The following is a 20,136-nucleotide window of genomic DNA, read 5'->3' as shown; positions in this document are numbered from 1 at the left end:
TGGGTCTTGGCGGTTGAGTGAAAGCTCCCACACTCACATACAGAAGCCAAAAGTATAAGAAGATCGAAAGGCCCCAAAGACAAAGGATCCAAAGTCCAAAAAGCAACCTGGATTCAAGCTATTATCTGACATCGAGATGACCATGGACTTGAAAAAGGTACTTGAGGATCGAATTCTTAATAGAAAAATTGAATTTACTCTTGGAGAAGTCTTAGGGATTTCCGAAAGAGAATTTCATGATATTATCATTGACATCGTAAAAAGAAAACAACAAGTTATTGAAGAACCAACACAAGATATGATCCATCGAGAGGCTTTAGCGAGGCTATTCTCTATGGGTTGTAGATTGAGGAGATTGATTCTGAAGAGGAGACTATTGAGGAGTCTACAGATAGAGCTCTATGTATGCAGTTGAAGAAGTCTCTTCATCCTTTGCTTCAGCCCATACAATATGATGAGAGCGAAGATGCGCCTAGATTGGTGCCTTGTAGCCATTTTTCTCGTAGTCATTGCTAGGCTTGTGCAACTACAGAGACTGTAGTCAAGCTTGGTGAGATAGAGACTCCTTGTGTTGCTATTTTGGATCATGGCTTCGATATTAATGTCATAGTGTGAGGTTTATATGATATTGGTGATTGGACAATTGATGTGGATTATGGTTGGCACATGCGTATGGCCAACAACATTACAGGATATTTGTATGCTGCTTATCCAAACCTGAAGATTTCTATTGGAGATGTGGGTGAGTTTTATAATTTCTTTGTGCAGAAATCTTATTCTTATCTTATTATTTTGGGGAAACCATTTATTGCTGAGTCTTGGATGGAGACTAAGGTTCTGGATGATGGGTACGGATCTCAAGTAAGGATGGAAAGAGGGCTGTCCAGTTCATGACCATTTGTATCAACTATCAACAAAATATGGATTCTTTGACGGATTCCCCTCTTCCAGCAGGAGAGCTGGATTTTTTCTAGGTACCACTATCTTGCGAGACGATGGTGGTATAAGTCAGGGAAAGCTCTAGCCTCTTGGCAACAACAGTTTTTCCTCATGTGTTTATGGTGTATCCACTGAAAGTACTTTGTGTTTTCAATATATTTTAGATATGCCTAGAGCTACTAGGCAGTATATAAAAATAAACGAAGAAGAATTGATGATTGCAGGTGTTTTGCAAGAAGAAGACCGAATAGATGGTGGTCTCTATGATGGCCTTTCATGCTCATATACCATGGAACTTTTGGTATTGCTAAATGCTAACAATCAAGAGTTGTTATATGTCTTACAAGTCCATTCTTTGGTGATGTATTATGAAAGTGTTGATTTCATGCTTCAAAAGAATTTGGGTGGTGAGGATTCTTAGCAAAAAGTATTCTTTTCTGACATATTTGAGCAAAAAGATTTGGGTATTGCTGTTTATACACAAAAAAATTTGTGTTTACCAAGGTATTTACATCGAGGGGTGAAATTTGCAAGTTGTACCAATGAAGCCAGAGTTCAAAAAAAATATAAGACAATTGACAAGAAGGTTAGACTAATTGCAGGACCGCTACCTTTGGATAGTGATAAGATGATTAGGAGAGCTGCTATGCAACCTCCTTTGCGAGATCCTATAGGTATCGAACATAAGTTTTCAACTAAGACATTGAAAGAGATGAAGATTGGGACCAAAGATTTTCTACTTCCTAAAGAGGTAAGATGTTTTGAAGAGATGTTATGTAGGCATGAAAAAGTTTTTGCTTTCTTTCCATATGAGATTGGATGCGTTGATCCTAGGGTTGTGATGCCTATGGTTATTTTTACCATTCCTTATGTCCCTTGGATTCTATGGCCTATTCCTATGCCAAGGGCTCACTTGCCCAAATTGGTAGAGATTTTAAATGAGCGGATCGGGATGAGGATTTTAGAGCCATCTTTAGCTCCATATTCCAACAGATGGTTCATAGCTCCTAAGAAGAATGGGACACTCTGATTCATATAGGACCTACAACCAGTAAACAAGGTCACTATTTGGAATGTTGGTGCATGACCTATTGTGGATGAGTTTGCTTAAGCTTTTGCTGGACATGCTATCTATTTGCTCGGTGATATTTATTCTAGACATGATTAGTTCCAGCTTGCCCTTGAGAGCAGAGATTTGACTACAATGAAGACACCCTTAGGCATTATCTGAATGTGTACGCTTCCACAAGGAGCTACTAATTTGGTTGCCCATATAATGAATGGGATGAACAAGGTTCTACGAGATTTTATTCATGATATTACTATGCCTTTCATTGATGATTTACCTATCAAGAGTTGCTTGGAAGAAGGAAAAGATGATTCTTTAGAAGATGATGGATACAGATTCTTTGTGGCTTCACATATTAAAGATGTTGAGAGGATTCTTTGTAGAGTGGATGAAGTGAATTTGACCTTGTCAAGGTTGAAGTCTATTTTTGGAGACAGAGAAGTTTTGATTGTTGGACATATGTGTGGATATTATGGCAGGAAGCCTTCTCCTGCAAAGGTTGATACCATAGGAAGATTATGGAGACTTGCTCTTCTACTTTAGAGGTTCACAGGTTTCTTGGGGCTTATATGTTTTATCTTATTTGGATTCCTCATTTTGCTCATATTGGAAATGATCTCTACTAGCTCTTGAGAAAAGGGCAACGCTTTTCTTGGGAGATAAAACATACTAAAGACATGCAGAAATTGAAGAAATTATTGAGAGCTGCTCTGACTCTTCGAAACGCAGATTATGAGTGTGGGAGAACTATTGTTCTTATTGTTGATACTAGTCCTATCGGCATTGGATGGGTTGTTGGCCAATACGATGTAGATAGGAACATGTATGCTATTTTTTTTGGGGAAAAAGTTTTAAACAAGCAACAAAAAATATATTCATAGGTTAAGAGAGAGCTCTTGGGAGTTGTTACGGCTCTCAAGAATGACAGAGAGTACTTCATTGGAGCTGTTGTGGTAGTTGAGATTGATTTTTTTCCTCTTCTAGGTATGATCACGAGCTGTTCTACTCGAGATATTGCCATGCTTAGGTGGATTGGATACATAAAATCCATGAATCCTGAATTCAGGCACATAGTAGGCAAAGACAACCCAATGGCTGATATGCTTTCACGAGCAAGGTATGATGATATGGATTTTTCTTGCATTGATGATGCTGATGATGGGGCTGATCTTTCAGCCATGCATGTTGATCATATTTGTCATGTGTCTACTTTGGAAAGCTTTGATGAGACTTTGTATTTAGGAGAGTATTTATAGATTGGACGTTATTTGAGAACTATGTCTAGACAGGATGGATGGACTGATGTAGACTTTAAGAAGATTAGAAGAAAAGCTTATGGTTTATTCTTGCAAAGTGGACTACTTTGGAAGTATTTACGAAAGCGAGGAGGACAACCATTGAGAGTTGTTTGTGATAGAGCTTCACATGTTCAGATCATGAAAGAATTCCATGAAAGTCTTTGGGCTTTGGGTGACCTATGAGAAGATCAAAGAGCACTATTGGTGGAGAGGCATGTATAGATATATCTCATAGTTTGTTGAGACATGCCCTAATTGTCAGTTGTTCTCTTCAGTGAGGCATAGAGATGAGCTTCATCCTACCTACCCGCTATGTATTCATTACAGATGGGTTCTTGATTTGATTACTATGCCTGTTAGTTTATGTGCTACATTGTTCAAGCATGAGAAGATCTCACAAATCAAGTGGAAGGAAGAGCATTACGAACGAAATCTACTTTAGTGGTTTGTAAGTTTCTATTAGAGGATGTTATTTGCAAATATGGATGTATTGGAAAATTTACAGCAGATAGACGTGAGTTGGATGTTGATGAGGCTAGGGATTTTTTCTCTCACCTTGGCATTAAATTTGCTTTGACTTCAGTATATAATCCAGAAGGCAACGGAAAGGGTGAAAGAGGCCATCTGCCAATTGTGAAAGCCTTGGCCAAAGCATATGGTGGACGGGTTGGAGAGTGGCTTAGGTTGTTCTCTTATGCCTTATGGGCTGATCGCACTACTCATAGTGTGACTATAGGTTATATGCCAGCTAAGTTTATGTATGGACAAAAGCCAATCATGCCTACAGAGACTTGCACACTTACTTGGAGTGCTTTATCATGGCAGCAAGAAGAGATGACTAGAGAATATCTTTTGGCTCTTCGTATTTGTTAGTTGGAGAGAAGACCTGAAGATATTGAGAGAGAAATTCAAAAGCTCAAAGAGGCCAGGATTCGCAAAAAAGACCACTTTGGAGGCCGAAAGAAATTAAAGAAGGAGTATAGTGCTATCGTGACCAGAAGGTGACCTAGACTGGTCAAAAAGAAACCAGGGTTGGAGCAGAGAGCAGCCCACGTTTTTCGGCGCAAAATGCGAGCTGCTCTGTCGGAGGAAAACTGGGAGAAAGCTAGAGCTGAGATGCATGGAATGGAGCATGCAAACTGAAGATTAACAGTCCAACAACTGAAGATGATAACTTGGTGAGAGCTCCACTTCTCTGCCTCTTTGGTCTGACGAAAATGCATGCTGAAACTGTCTATAAAAGAGGGGAAATCTGAGAGAAGAGTATTCAACCTGCTCTTATGCACGACTTCTCTCATCTTCTCTACCTTATTCTTGGTCCAATGAAGCCTAACTTGTGCCCAAGTACTTGAGTGACTTTGGGGCAAGCAAAGGGTGAGGATATTGAAGACTTATGGATTGTTATGGGCTGGAATAACCAGTCATAAACAGGGCAGCCCACTATTTTGATCCATTTTTATGAGCAAACATGGGTTTTTTATGATTGTAATAGAGGAAAATGACCTCTTTTCTTTAGGACATTGTTCATAGATGATCAAGAGTGCTTCTTCTTGAGTTTATGCACTCATTTTGAATATGTTTATGGGCTGGAATTTTCTGTTTTAAAACAGGGCTGAAGCTAAAATTATTCATTTTCAATCCATTTCATGCATCTTTGGCCCAAATCTTGGATGTATTTGATTCTAGCATCAATATACTTGTCCCAAAGGATTGAAATCCATCTTTGTACATGTAATAAATGCCATTAGAGCTTGCATTTGACATTCATAAATGAATTGGAAATCTGAAAATATCCTTTATGAAATGATGTTTGTATCCTGAAGCATTTGATGTATTCAAGTTAGTCTTAACCCTTCAATTCATGTATGCTAAGTACAAAGTGAGAAAGCTTGAATTCCTCTTTCGTATCAAATTATTTCTAATTCCCAAATCTTATCAAAACCCAATCCATTTATCCTTTCTGAATCTTGAATCCCAAACCCTTCTTCTGCACTAAAAACCCCAGTGGTAGACCTTCAACTCTTAACGGGACGACAGTGGTGAACCCGACGTGAAGGTCCGCTACAGAAGAAGAAGTCCAATGGGAGAATCATCAAGCTCGGGAGGAGATGCTTTGCAACAGTTGGTTCGTCTAATGCAAGAGAGCCAACAACAACAGCTGCAATTTCAGCAGCAGTTGCAATTGCAACAACAACGGAGACAAGAAGAAGAACGGATTGATGCTGCTGCCATTAAGGCCTTAGAAGTAGTTGGACATGAGCTCAAGCAATTTAATGGGCAAAATGTGTCCTCTTTTGTCCGTCTCTACACTGACAAAATGGTCTTCTTTGGAGTTCCTCAACATGCCTGGAGCCGTTACTGTGCCCGCCTGGCTGTGCATGGCCTCCAGGACCGAATTCATGGTCTTTCCCAAAAAGATGCTGGATGGACTGTGTTCAAGAAGGCTCTTCGAGAAGAATTTTTCCTTGAAGATTCTGGCCTTATGACAAAGAAAATCTTCACCAAATGGGTTGAAAGGCCCAATAAGGGTCTAACTGCTCTACTGCTCTTCATTAAGAGTTTGAAAGCAAATTTGCCAACTAGATCCTGATGACCAACAAGGTATGGAAAATCAAAAGATTGAGTTATTTTCAAAAGCTGCAGATTCTTCTCTTCAGGAGAAATTGACTAACCGACTTAAAGACCCTGACTCTGAGTCGGGATTAAAGACTGCTTGGAATGATGTCACTGAAGCAGTTAATATGATTGCTCGAAGAGAGCGATTGCGCCTAAGATGGGGATCAACCCCTGTAACAACTAATTCTATGGAGGAGCCTGTTTCAGCTTCTCGACCTCCTGTCTCTATGGCCGAGCAACCAAGAAATTCCGTTGTTCCTTCTCCAAAGAAGGATGTCATGGATGAGTTAATTAAAAGCATGCGGGATCTCCATCTTAATTTAACAGAAATTAATTCTAAAGTAGAAAGTCTTGATGTTAAAGTAGAAGAAAGGGGTCGGACAACCGCCCTAAGACCCGCACGAGAAGGCTTTAAAAGACGCTGCATTTGGTGTGATAGCCTTCAGCATGACAAGAGGGAGTGTGGAGCATTCCGTGAAGCCGAAGCACGAAAATTAGTCTTTTGGAAGGATGGCAAAATTCATGCAACCGAAACCGGGCTTCCTCTTGAGCCAAACTTCGGTAACGGCAGCATGAAGAAAAGATTGGAGGATTTGGAAACAAGAACAGACTATGAAGCTATTGATGCTGCAACCTATGGGTTGCAAATTGAGCCAACTAATGAAATTATTAAAGCATGTAAAATTAATGCAAAATCTAAAGTGTGGACGCAGGCCTTGGAACGCATGGAACAAGGCAAGACAACTAAGGATGATTTAACTACAGCCAGTCAATGTATTCGAGGAAGAACCGGATGGTCCGAGCCTGTGGATTCATTTTCAGCTTTTGCCCGGCTAGCTGAAATTAATAATCAAGAAGCCATGATAGAAGAAAAGAGAAGAAGAGAAGAAGATGTTGCCGGTCTTTCTTCTTCAGGTCCGACTAAACGCATAACAAGAAGCAAACCAGACCAACAGAAGGTTGCTGAAAATCCGCCACCACCAGAATTTGACATGGGAGATGCCCCTCAAGCAAAGAAGACAGAAGGAAAAAGAAAAAGCAAACATCCCAATTACAAGTTGCAGTCAGACATAGAGACCGCAACGGATCTTAAACGGATCCTAGAAGAAAGGATTCTTGGAAGTAGAATTGAATTTACATTAGGTGAAATTCTCGGTATTGCAAAACAAGATTTCATGATGTAATAATTGATGTAATTAAACGAAAAAGACAATATGTTGGTGAGGAAACTGAAGAATCTGTACATGCTTTTTTGCAAGTACTTCATGTGTATTTGCAGGATGAAGAGAAGCTAAAAACTCAAGGGATTCGACTGGAGGCAATCAAAGAACTGATTGCAGCCAAGAAGCCAAAGATGAAGACATTTATGAAGCAGAAGCTGAAGAAGCCATAATGGTGGAAACTTCTCAATCTAAAGTGCAGCCCATGCAAAAGAAAGAGACTTTTCTTCACAACATGCAGGAAGAAAGTGAAACTCACTTTATTCCAAGTAGTCACTATTCCCATACACATTGGGCAAGGGCGACTACTGAAACTGTTGTTAAAATTGGTGAGAAAAAAACTCCATGCATTGCCCTTATAGACCATGGTTCAGAGATTAATGTTATGTCAAGAAGTCTCTATGAGAATGGTGGATGGCCCATTGACGTGGACCCAGGGTGGCGCATGAAGGCAGCCAATAACTCTTCTGGCGATCTTTATGCAGCATGTCCTTATGTCCAAGTTACTATTGGTAATGTAAAAGATGAATTTCATTTCTTTGTTCAAGATTCTTGCAGCTATCCAATCATTCTTGGACAACCATTTATTTCCGAGTCTCGTTTAGAGACAAAGGCTCTTGATGATGGTTCATCATATGCTCAGATAAGAAGCAAGGATAATGATAAGACTGTTCAATTCCTAACTGTCTGTGTTAATCACCATCGGAATAGGGATCGATTGAGAGACCATCCCGTTCCTCCTAATGCCCGAGAATTTAAGGGTTTTCGGGTAGCGCTGCTATAAGTGGAGGCTATGGCAGTGCATCATGTCATAAAAATTTGCCTCCACATATGAAGGAGGCAAGGTCTAAAGCTGATTTGCAGGTTTTTTCAGCCAATGGAGTGGGCTGTTATAAACAATTTTCAGCCATGAACAGGGCTGAAATAAAGTATTTGAGTCATTTGGAGCAAGAACTGAAGCAAATTGAAGTTTTACCTAAAGATGAAGAAATTTCAGGTCTATTTTATGGGCTGAATTATAATGATACAATGGCTGAAATTTATACAGCCGTTCATGTTGAAAATCAAGCTAAAAATCAGTCCATACAGGTATGTACATTGGATATGTATGACATAATTCAAGAATTTGCAGATTATGAAGCCTTTGGACAGCCAAACAAGGATGAAGAAAGAGTAGGAACAAAATATAAAACAGTTGATAAGAAGGTTAAGCCAGTAGCTACTCCTCTACCACCTGAAAGCGAAGGATTGGCAGAAAGGGTATCCAAACAACCAAGCCTTCGTGATCCTATAGATATTGGCCATCAATTTATAGCTAAAAGTCTACAAAAGCTGAAAATTGGTGAAGACTCTTTCCTCTTGCCGGCTAAAAAACAAATCTTCATGCAGATGTTAAAGAACCATGGTAAAGTCTTTTCATTTCAGCCGCATGAAATCGGCTGTGTGGATCCAAGCATTGTGGCTCCAATGGTAATATTTACGGTTTCACATGTGCCTTGGAATCTTAAACCAATTCCGGTTTCGAGGGCTCATTTGCCTAAGTTATTGGAACTTTTAAATGAAAAGATAAAAATGAGAATATTGGAGCCATCTTCAGCTCCATATTCCAACCAATGGTTTACCATACCTAAGAAGAATGAATCTTTACGATTCATTCAAGATTTGCAACCCGTTAATAAAGTCACTATTAGAAATGTTGGATCAGGACCAATTGTGGATGAGTTTGTTGAAGCTTTTGCAGGCAGGGCAATCTATTCCATGGGAGACTTATATTCAAGCTACGACCAATTTCAGCTTGCTTTGGAAAACCGTGACATTACTACAATGAAGACACCTCTTGGCCTAGTCCGCATGTGTGCTCTACCTCAAGGGGCTAGAATTCAGTAGCTCACATGATGAATGCCATGCATAAAGTATTGAGGGATTATATTCCTCAATTGACTCTTCCTTTTCTTGATGATGTTCCAATTAAAGGATGTGAAGTTCATGAGAAAAATGAAGAACTCAATGAACTTGGATGTCAAAAGTTTGTTTTTGATCATATCAATGATTGTGCTCAAATCCTGTCTAAATTAGAAGAAGTCCATCTTACTCTTTCAGGAGCTTAATCTGTTTTTGGAGTTGAAGAAGTTCTTGTGGTCGGTCATATGTGTGGTCCATATGGCCGAAAACCTTCTCCATCTAAAATAAATGCAATCAACAAGATGCAAGAAGAATGTACAAATGTTTCAGAAGTGAGAAGATTTCTTGGTGCATGTGTCTTCTACCTTATTTGGATACCACATTTTGCTCATGTTGCTGAAAGTCTTTATCAGCTTTTAAGAAAGGGCCAAAGGTTTCTATGGACAAAAGAACACACTCAGGCTATTCGAAAACTTAAGAAAATGCTGACTTCAGCTCCCACTTTAAAGAAGGCTAACTACTCTAATGGACAGCCCATTTTTCTTACAGTGGACACAAGTCCTATTGGAATAGGATGGGCAGTTGGTCAAGACGACCTTGAAGGTAACAGATATGTGATCCGGTTTGGAGCAAAGGTTCTTAATGAATGACAAAGAAGGTATGCTCAAATGAAAAGAGAGCTTTGGGGAGTAGTAACTGCATTAAAATGTGACAGGGAGTACTTCATGGGCGCACATGTTATAGTTGAGACAGATTGCCTTCCACTCTTGGGCATGATAGCCAACTGTTCCACTCCTGACATAGCTATGCTAAGATGGATAGCCTATATTAAATCCTTAAATCCTGATTTGAAACATATTGCAGGTAAAGATAATCCAGTTGCTGACATGCTTTCACGTGCCAGATATATGGATGAAGAAGAAATGACGGATGAAGAAGAATCAGAGTTTATAAATGAAGCTGTTAATGCAGGTACAACAAAAATTTCAGCAAGAACAATAGGTTTAGCTGATAATACAACTCTTACATGAGCAAGGATGGATGAATCAACTAAAGAAGGACAATGGACAGCTAATAAATAGCATATTCCATGTTTTGTTCACACTTTAAAGAAGAATTTTATGCAGATGATTGGCTAAAAATTGGCCAATTTTTGAGCACTATGACAAAGAAGGAAGAATGGATCAATGAAGAGTTCAAGAGAATTAAGAGAAAAGCCTATGGTTTTTTTCTTAAAAATGGCTACCTTTGGAGGCATGCAAAGAAGAAAGGAAGAGCGCCTGTTCCTGTCTTAGGTGACAAAAAGACACAAAGACAGGTCATGCAAGAATTCCATGAAAGCCTAATGGCCGGTCATAGAGGCATATGGGATACTTTTGCCAAAATAAAAGAAAAATTTTGGTGGCAAAACATGTATAAAGACATTGAGCATTTTGTTGAGTCTTGTCATGCTTGTCAAATGTATTCCATGGTAAAGCATAGAGATGGGCTTCAGCCTACCTATCCTTTATCTATTCACTATAGATGGGTTATTGATTTAGTAACCATGCCTACAGGAATTTAGAACATGAGATATCTAGTACTTGCTAGAGAAGATCTCACAAATCAAGTGGAAGGAAAGGCCTTGACAACAAAGTCCACTCATGCTGTTTGCAGATTTTTACTTGAAGAAGTATTTTACAGGTATGGATGTGTTGCTAAAGTAACTGCTGATAGAGGAGAATTGGATGCCGATGAAGCTCGCCATTTCTTTGCTCAATTGGGGATTAAGCTATCTCTTACTTCAGCCTACAACCCTGAAGGCAATGGAAAGAGTGAAAGAGGTCATCAACCGATTCTTAAAGCCTTAGCAAAATCATGCAAAGGAAAGTTGAGGGAATGGCCTAAAATGCTACCATTCGCATTATGGGCTGATAGAACAACCCATAGTGCAGTGACAGGATATATGCCACCTGAACTCATGTATGGACAGCCACCTATTATGCCTATTGAGGAATCCATTGTCACATGGAGTATCTTGCCTTGGGATGAAGGCATGAACATGGAAGAATTGATGTCTTTACACATAAGGCAACTTGAAAGAAGACCAGAGGATGTTAAAATAGCCATTGAAAGGCTAAAAACAACAAGATTAAAGAATAAGAAGAGGTTTGATAAGCACCATCGACTACGTCCAAGAGCTACTCAAGAGAATGACTGGGTTCTTGTTTATGATAGTAGCCTGGATAATCAATATAGTGCTCATAGGAAGTTAGCCAAGCGATGGTTTGGACCATATGTTGTAAAAGTAGTATATAATAATGCTACTTACTCTTTGGCTGAAATGGATGGAACCATGATAAAGACTCCAATAGCTGGGAAACGAGTCAAACTCTTCAAACGAAGAGAATCTTCAACTTATGAACTTGATGACTTTGATACAAGCCCTTTACTTGAAAAAACGCAGGAAGGCGAAGACTTAGAGAATGAAGATGAAGAAGAAGAAGACCCTCCTTGACCTGAAATCTTATGAAATGGCACATGCCGGAGGATGTGCAGGTTAGGAGGGGGTGAATGTCAAAGAGTTTACTGTCCATGATATAAATCATGGGATTCTTATGAACTCAGAAGAGTTTCAGTGGGAATTATATGAGATATTTTCAGGCATTGTTATTCAATATCTACCTTAGTTATACAAGTTCTTTTGTATTTAGCATATAATTTGCAGATATACCATGTACATTTATGAAAAATAAGTCTATGGGAACCTAAAACTTGGACATCTGGAAGTAATTGACAGTTTGCTGGATAAATCACATTAATTCAGGTACAAAAATATGGACAAAAACCCAAAAATGTTGCCAAAAACTGTCAAAAGTCCACTAAGTCCACACGGGACCAAAAGTAACTGACTAAGGTGACTAGCATGTGACCTAGGCTAGTCAAAAAGTGACCAGGGTTGGAGCAAAGAGCAGCCCGCATTTTTCGGCACAAAATGTGGGCTACTCTGCCTGAGAGAAACTGGGAGAAAGCTGGAGCTGAGATGCATGGAATGGAGCATGCAAACTGAAGATTAACAGTCCAACAACTGAAGATGATAACTTGGTGAGAGCTTCACTTCTCTGCCTCTTTGGTCTGATGAAAATGCATGTTGAAACTGTCTATAAAAGAGGGAAAATCTGAGAGAAGAGTATTCAGCCTGCTCTTATGCATGACTTCTCTCATCTTCTCTACCTTATTCTTGGTCCAATGAAGCCTGACTTGTGCCCAAGTACTTGAGTGACTTTGGGGCAAGCAAAGGGTGAGGATATTGAAGACTTATGGATTGTTATGGGCTGGAATAACTAGTCATAAACAGGGCAGCCCACTATTTTGATCCATTTTTATGAGTAAACATGGGTTTTTTATGATTGTAATAGAGGAAAATGACCTCTTTTCTTTAGGACATTGTTCATAGATGATCAAGAGTGCTTCTTCTTGAGTTTATGCACTCATTTTGAATATGTTTATGGGCTGGAATTTTCTGTTTTAAAACAGGGCTGAAGCTAAAATTATTCCTTTTCAATCCATTTCATGCATCTTTGGCCCAAATCTTGGATGTATTTGATTATATCATCAATATACTTGTCCCAAAGGATTGAAATCCATCTTTGTACATGTAATAAATGTCATTAGAGCTTGCATTTGACATTCATAAATGAATTGGAAATCTGAAAATATCCTTTATGAAATGATGTATGTATCCTGAAGCATTTGATATATTCAAGTTAGTCTTAACCCTTCAGTTCATGTATGCTAAGTACAAAGTGAGAAGGCTTGAATTCCTCTTCTGTATCAAATTATTTCTAATTCCCAAATCTTATCAAAACCCAATCCATTTATCCTTTCTGAATCTTGAATCCCAAACCCTTCTTCTGCACTAAAAGCCTGTAGTAGACCTTCAACTCTTAACGCGACGACAACGCCTAGAAAACATTATCATGCTAGTGATATTCCTTTGGGAGAAGGAGAAAGTGACTATGATCTAAAGAAAGATATGATGGGTAGGAAAGCTGACATATCTTTTGCTCAGTTGATGGAGTTGTGCCCTAGGATGAGAGGACAATGGAAGAGATTAGTAAATCCAAAAGGGAGAGAAAGAAAAAAAGGTATTGTAAGAGTTTTGAGTGTAGAAGAGTTATCGGATATTTGTCCTGTAGTTGATGCTTGGTACAAAAATCAAAATATAGGAGAGGCATACATAGATGGAGGAGCACAAGTCAGTGTGATTACCCAAGCATGTGTAGAATAGTTTGGACTTCGAATAGTGGCAGGATCCGGTTTTCGAATTAGGCTTGCAAATCATGCTAAAGTGAAATGCATTGGAATAATTCAAAATCTTGAAGTCAAGGTTTATGGAGTTGCTATGAAAATTACTTGTCATGTTATGCCAGCAGGATTAGGAGCATTTCCGCTTATCTTGGGTAGACCATGGCTTAGGAAAGCAGGAGCGATACAAGATTGGGGAAAAGGAACTCTAACAATTTATGACCATAGAGGAGTAGCAAAGAAGTTTGATATGGCCTCGAGAAAGGAATTAGTGAATGAGGATACTAGCGAGGAAGAAGAAGAGGAAAGTGATAGTACAGAAGAAGATGATGAAATTGAGGAGGGAAGTTCAGAAAGTGATTCAGATCCAAAAATTTCGTCTATAATAATTGAAAAAAATAATAAAAAGAAGAAGGAAATATCCCTAGGAAACAGAGTGAAGTCAATAACTCATATAGAATCATCAATAGTTTCAAGGGTATCGAGAAACAAAAAAAGTCCTAATTTAAATCTGCCTTCTAAAGAAAAAGGACTTTTGTTCCTGTTAAAGGATGAAGAATCAACTTCAAAAGAAGAAGATTCACAAAAATTCCAAATCATAAATGTTAAAACCAAAGGAAATAAAAAGATGGGTTTTTTAAAGATGGTGAAGAAGGGAAACTAGAGGAATTAGAAAAATTAATGGAGCTACCTCAAGTTTCAACAAAAAAAAGAGAGTTTCTGAAAAAAATGTTAAGTCAAGATTTGACATATGGAGAAAGAAAACAATATCATTCACTCATAAATAAATATCCCAACTTTTTGCAACTTCATACTTAGAAATCAGAGGAATGAAAGGGGGGCTAAAAATAGAACTGAAAGAAGATGCCAAGCCAGTATGTCAAAAGTTAAAACCCCTGACTTTAGAACAAATATCAGTCTTGAAAGAAGAAGTAGATAAATTATTGCAAGCAGGATTTATTTATCTTGTAGAAGATTCAGAATGGGTAAGCACAATAGTTATAGCATCAAAGAAAACGGGAGGTTGGAGAATTTGCGCTAATTATAAGCCTCTAAATGCCATCACAAAAAGGGATCATTATCTGCTTCCATTCGTAGAAGAAATCTTAGATTCAGTTGCAAGTTTTGAAAGGTATAGTGTTTGTGATGGATATTCTGGATATTTTCAATTACCCATTGCTCCTGAAGATCAAAAGAAAACGACTTTTATAACACCATGGGGTTGTTTTTGCTATAGAGTTTTACCTTTTGGACTTAGTAATGGACCAGTTTGGTATCAAGGGAGGATAAATAGAGTGTTAGCCCCTTACCTAGGGAAGTTTGTTAGAGATTTCATGGATGATATGTGTGTTCATAGTACAAGATTAGAACATTGTGAAAAACTTGAGAAAGTATTTGAAAGATTGGATAGTTACGGTTGTCAACTAAATCCAAAAAAATACAAAATAGCCCAACCAAAAGTGAAACTTCTTGGTCATGTAGTTTCAGAAAATGGAATAGAACCTGATCCTGAAAAAGTAGAAGCCCTAGTAACCTTAGTATCACCTGTAGATACTAAAGAACTTATGACATTCATTCATAAGGTAAGATATCTATCAAGATTCATTCCTTTGGCATCTCACTTACTCTATCTGTTACAGATGGTAGCCAAGAAGGATCCTTTAGAGTGGACTAAAGAGGCTGAAGAAGTGTTTCAACAGGTGAAGGACACTATGAGTCATGCATCATTAGTTCAAGCACATGATTTTGGGAAAATGAATTTTTTGTGAATCCTTCAGTAGGGGAAGATGCTATTGGAGCAATTCTAATGCAACAAGGAAGGAATTCTAGACATATGAGACCTATCTATTTCGCAAGTCGAGTGAAGTTGCAAATAGAAAAAACATATACAGAAATAGAAGTGGTAATGTTAAGTGTAATATTTGCTTGTAGAAAGTTTAGGAGATATTTACTACCAAAATCCTTTACTATTTCAACAAGCTATGCACTACTACCACAGTTGGTGAATAACTCAAACTTATCAAGAAGAGTTGTGAAATGGATTGTTGAACTAGAAGAATTTCAATATACATTCCAGGTTGAGGACTCAACTAGGGCTACAATAGCAGACCTTTTAACCTATAGAGGAAGCTCTTTTTTACTAAAAGGAAAATTTGGAGAAAAAGAAGAAGAAAAACTAGAAATAGAAAACTCATTTTTGATGTATTTTGATGGATCATACCATAAGGCACACCAAGCATCTTCAGGAGGAATAGTAGTTTATGATCCTCAAGGAAAATTAATAAAAAAAGAAATAGTTAAACTTGAGGCAACAAGTAACAACGAACCTGAGTATGCAACCTTACAAGTAGCCATTATGCTTTGTCGAAGAATGGGAATTTGAAGGTTGAGAATTAGAGGTGATGCTTTACTATTAGTAAATCAAATACTCGAAGTTTGGCAGATCAAAAATCCCAAATTGAAAAGGTTGTGTAATAGAATTCGAAGAGATTTAAAATGGTTTGAATCCTGGAGTTTGAAACATATTTCCAAGGAAGAAAATCAGGAAGCTCACAATGCAGCCCAATTAGCAATTTGTCAAGTATTTGTAATGAAAGCAGATCTTTCTCTATATAGGGGAAGAGAAGCTCTAGACTTGGAAGAAGAATTTTTATTAACAGGGAAAGTACCTACCAGTATTCAAAAAAATAAAAAATATGGCCTTTTAAGAAGAGCTGGAAGATATAAAATGGTGAACGATGTCCTTTATGCTAAAGGAGTGGATTTAATTTTAAGAAGAGTGCCCTGGAAAGAAGAAATATATCACATTCTAAAAAAAAATCATGAGGGGCCATGTGGGGGACATTATTCTTACAAAATAACTTTACAAAAGATTTTAACTGAAGGATATATGTGGCCAAGTGTTCAAAAAGATGTTAATCATTGGTGCAAATCCTGTCATGAATGTCAAAGAATGAGTAAGAGAATATTAAAACCAGAAACAAGAAAAACAATTCTTGCATATGACATTTTTGAAAAATGGAGAATAGATGCAATTGGTCCATTACCACATACTTCACGAGGAAAAATATATATTTTGACAGCAGTTGATTATCTATCTCGATGGTGGGCAGAAGCTAAGGCTGTAAAAAACATCAGAGCCATAGATGTGGAAAAATTTATCTATGAAGATATATGCTGTAAATTTGGAACACCTTTAGAGATTTTGTTAGATAGAGGACCAGGTTTTAAGGGAGAATTAATAGACTATCTTTGTGAGAAAATGAAAATAACAAAAAGATTTGCTTCACCATACTATCCTCAATGTAATGGTCTCAACGAGCGATTCAACGGGGAGTTAATATGATTCCTGTCTAAAATGACAAAGGATCGTCCCTAAACATGGGATATTGAATTGCCAAGTGCTTTGTGGGCTTATCGATTAGCAAGAAAAGAAAGTATAGGCTATTCTCCCTTTAAACTGGTTTATGGGAAGGAAGCCTTACTACCTATAGAGGTAGAAATACCGGCTTTAAGGATGTTTGAAAAGTTGACTGAAGAAGAGGAAAAAAATTATTTCACAGAAAGGTTGATACAATTACAAGAAGCACAATTAAATAGATAGGAAGTGTGTGATCAATATGAGAAAAGTCAAGAAAAAAATTTACAAGAGATTAATAAATAAATATATATATATATATATATATATATATATATATATATATATATATATATATATATATATATATATATATGTATGTATGTATATATAAAGGGGATTTAGTTTTGAGATACAATAGTAAATTGGATCATACTTTTCAAAAGAAATTCCAAACAAAGTGGGAAGGACCATTCAAGGTTTCTGAAGTTTTTCAAAATGCAACTTATGCGTTAGAAAATTTGGATGGGAAGGCACATAAGCAAAGGATAAATGGATATAGATTAAAGAAGTACATATCAAGGTTAATGACAATACAAATAGAGGAGTGGTCAAAACGACAATTTCAACAAAAGAATGAGGAAACTGAATGGATGATAGATGTGGCATCGTTCTATGAAAGTAACTGCTGCACATGAATGTTTGCACACTAGGGGGAGGGCTGAATATGTCAAGTGTTTTTCTGAAAACTGAAAAGCCCTAGTCAAATTGTAGTAAGGTTTAATTTCTGCTAGCTTAGTTATTTGTGTGACAGTTTTTTTTATTATTTTGTAATTGGATTTCTTGTGTTTGACTAGCATAGGATTTGTTTCTGTCATTTTGTTTAATTTGGTTGAGTGTGAAAATTGATAGCTTTTGGTCGAGCTTGGTATTTTTTTGAATAGAATGAAGCTTGTGTTTGTTAATAGCTACTGAACATTGAGGAGCTCAGTATGTTTTTTTGTCGAGACTTTTGCACATCACAGTGATAATGGGTTCACGAGCACTCCACGTTGCACTAGTTGATGCACTGCACTCGGGGGTCATCTCTTGTTCTTATCAAAAAATTCCATGCCATGGGTTGGGATTATGCACGATCTACACCATCATTGAGCACTAGCATGGCATGAGGTCCGCTCCAACTATATGCAGTAAATCTTAGATACACGCGCACATGAGAAAGCACCTGTCATTGAGCACGCACATTTCTTGCACACACCATTTGGGATGTTCATCACAGAGTTAGGAACTTCTGGTTGAGAGTGTAAGGTGGTTGGGAGAGTTCGAGGGTCGTGAAGGATTCCATCAATTGTGAGGGTTGTTCATATTTGATCAACATCTTGAGGACCATAATTTTCTAGAGTGATTGTGAGATTTTGGATGGGTGGAGAAGAGTATATCATATCTTTTTGAAGAGAGTTGAGAGGTGAGAATTAAGATTTAATTAATCAAGGAATTTTGTTTACATCTTGCAGCTAGGCACAATTCTTCAATGCATACATTATTTTGTGTGTAGCATGGATTGATTGATTGCATATCATGGATCCAACATTGCACAATTTTTCAAATCATGTTTTGATTGGGCAGGAAATTCTATTTTAAAGAGCATATTTAGTTGCTAGGGCACATTGCATAGAAAACCATGTACATATGGGAAAAACCCAAACTTTGAAGAATCAGGTGGGAAGTCAACATAAGCTTGAACCTCTGATCTAAGAGAGAATTCTACATTCAAGCAGGAGATGGTTTATAAGAACCATGTCAAAATATGGGACAGGTTGCAGGTTATCGGCCCTCTTTTGGTATTCATCCAGATTTGAAGTTGCAGAATATGAATGGAAACAGACGGCAGCTAGGATCTGATGATCCTTTTGCAGGATTTGGATTTGGAAGCAAAAATAATCTCATATCTGATCAGGATTCTTTTGACGATCCATTCTTTACCCGTCCTTTTAGGAGTTTTTTTCCAAACACAGTTTCTGATCTGTATGAGAATATTAGCATCAATGGGCGACGAGCCTTCGACTTGCGGAGCCTGCATATCAAATTGAGGGAGTCTAGTGCAGTTGAGGTGCAACTGGGCCAGACTCATGTTATGTGTGTGGTGAGTGATCAATTGGTGAAACCCTACCCAGACCGCCCAAATGAGGGCATTCTTAGTGTGTACACAAAGCTTTCGCCCATGGCTGATCCTACTTTTGAAACTGGACGACCTAGAGAAAGTGTTGTGGAGCTTGGATGAATTATTGATCGTGTCTTGAGGGAAAGTCGGGCAGTTGATACGGAGTCACTATGTGTGCTTGTAGGAAAAGCAGTTTGGTCTTTACGAATCGATATTTTTATACTCGATAATGGCGGCAATTTGATAGACGCGGCCAACATGACTATATTGGCTGCTTTGCTTTCTTTTCATGTGCTTGATTGCAGTCTAGGAGGTGTAGATGCATAAGAAGTGGTTATCCATCCTCTTGAGATGCGGGAGCCTCTTCGTCTGACTGTTCACTACTTGCCAGTCGCTATGACATTTTCGTTTCTTGGAGATGAAACCTTTGTGGATTTTGCAGGTGATGGATCCCAACTATAGAGAATATCTTATTATGAAGGGAGGAAGGAAGTAACGTAGAAGCTGGGATAGGGAAAGAAGAGTTCTGCAGACGATGAAGGACAAGGTCCTGAGAGGGATGAATCATCACTTCTTCCATTTCTCTCGCGGCTCGAATAAGTGATAAAGCTAAAGAATTTAGTGGAAGAAGATGAATGTACGATTAAGAAGAATTTGTAGAAGTGACGATGAAGCTAAAGGAGGAACCAGCCTACTGGAATGAAGAAGAGAAACGATGGAGTTGAAGATGAAGCGAAGGAAGGAGTTTGTTGATGCTGCTAAACAAAATGGCAAGTGATGATGAAGAAGCCACAGCTGAAGAAGTCGATGAGGGTGAGGAAGGAGGACCTGAAGTTGGCGACAAAGCTGGCTGCAGGAGGAGAAAGAGGGAAGACACAGACGTCACAGTACTAAGGTAGCCCTGAAGTTGGCCTGCAGTTACAACGACAAGAGTTGAAGGTCATGACATATAGGGGAACGAGGAAAAGAAAAGCATCGATGCAACTGGTGTGACAGAGGAGAAGGAAGAGAACATTGGCGAGCACTGGAGCGATAAGGAAGGCAAGGCCATGAAGAAGAAGAAGCTGATGCCATTAAGGGAGCCCCAATGAAATTGAGAGAGAACAGTGGGCTCTGCAGAATACGACAGCGGACTGGAAAAGGGGCAAATGCTGAAAACGAAGCAGGAGAGCACTCGCAATCGGGAGAAGGAAAGAAAGCAAGATAGAGACGATGACAAAGGTGAAGAAGGAAGGGGATGAGGACAAAGCTTTGCAAAGGACGAGGTAGGGTAGCTGCATTTACGA

This window comes from Lygodium microphyllum, chromosome 2, assembly GCF_053477565.2.
Source record: "Lygodium microphyllum isolate KBCC chromosome 2, Lygodium_microphyllum_v1.1.10, whole genome shotgun sequence".
Classification (NCBI taxonomy): Eukaryota; Viridiplantae; Streptophyta; class Polypodiopsida; order Schizaeales; family Lygodiaceae; genus Lygodium; species Lygodium microphyllum.
The sequence above is the reverse complement of the archived record's forward strand: the minus strand, read 5'-3'. Positions refer to the sequence as shown.